This window comes from Octopus bimaculoides, chromosome 5, assembly GCF_001194135.2.
Source record: "Octopus bimaculoides isolate UCB-OBI-ISO-001 chromosome 5, ASM119413v2, whole genome shotgun sequence".
NCBI lineage: Eukaryota > Metazoa > Mollusca > Cephalopoda > Octopoda > Octopodidae > Octopus > Octopus bimaculoides.
In genome coordinates, this window is record NC_068985.1 from 47,042,568 (window position 1) to 47,044,179 (window position 1,612).

Sequence of the window (1,612 nt, forward strand, 5' to 3'; positions counted from 1 at the left end):
ATATATATATATATATACACGTATACAAACATACATATAAGCAAATCAAAAATAAAAACGAAAACAACGAAAGTCAAACGGACGTGCACAGTGAATGTATTAAGTTGACGCTTAGTTTAAGATGGAAAAAAGAGTGGAAGGTGACCTTTCGGGCATGGCTCTTCGTCATTAAGAGGAAAGGGGAACGGACCGGCGAGAAGGAAAAGAATATTTCGAGAAAATCTCGTGTGTGGTGTGTTTGCATGACTGAAACGACCGGAAATCACACACACACAGACACAGACAGACACACACACACACGGGCGTGCACACAAGCATATACATACATATATTTATTTATTTATGTGTTTCAGCCAAGTCGCTGCGGTCATGCTGGTGCACAAGAAATTAAATAGAAACACAAGAGGAAAGAACAAAAAATTGACACACACAACGTGGACATGCTGTTTCCTCGTTAGCTATCGTCCCCCACCCGGCCCAAAAAATCATTACAATTTTAAACCTGTAACGATAATATTGTTCATTTTTGGTGACGTCAATAGCGATACGTGAGTCTTGATGACACTGATGAAAACAAATACGTATACAACACAAGTTTCCGCCTACCTTATCCACTGACAAGGCTTTGGTCGACCTGAAGCTTTAGTAAAAGACACTCGCTCAAAATGCCATGCAATGGGACTGAAACTGGGACCATGTGGTTGGGAAGGAAGCAGCTCACAACAGAGCCCGCCTGCAGATATATATATATATATATATGTATGTATGTATGTATGTATGTATGTATGTATGTATGTATGTATGTACATGCGTGTGTGTGTGTGTGTGTGTGTGTGTGTGTGTGTGTGTGTGTGTACAGAAAGGTAGGTAGATCTATGCTTTTATTATACACGCTCCCAATACGGGTGTCTTTGCGCAGCCCATGTCTGTATTAGAGTTCTTTGTTGTTTGATCTATAATTCGAACTTAAACTGATATTAGTAACGTTGTAGCCGAAAGCTGACGTCCAGTGAGCAAACAGTTCAGTGTATTTCAAAAGGCAGCCTCAATCCTTCCGAGATAGACTTACTGCACTATTACAGTTAGAGCGTCGGCTAATTCGCATAGAACGCCATTAAGATAAATCACGTGCAGGTGTCCAAGCGAATGCTGAGAATCTACTCGATGTCCAGTGATAGACAATGGCAAAGTCAGCTATATAATTGCTCGCGAGAATATAATGTTGACAGAGACCATAATGAATTGCTAGCGAAAAGTTGTTCCGGTTTTATTAGGCTCCAACTAAATGGATTGAAATGAAAGTCAACAAGGTTTCTATATATGGAAAGCTGGTGTATTCATTTAGCCAAGCACATTAATCTGTATTGATGGTTGATTATTGAATGTTCATATTTCCTTCACACACACACACACACACAAACACAGACACACGCACATATATATATATGTGTGTGTGTGTGTGTGTGTGTGATATATGAGTGTGTTTGTGTAGATTTCTTTTATGTTTTAATGTTATTATATCTCCAAATAAAATTATATTTTTTTTAGGTATACTGAATGAAATTGTGAAAGTCGGTATATATATATTTGCTTATATATATATATATATATA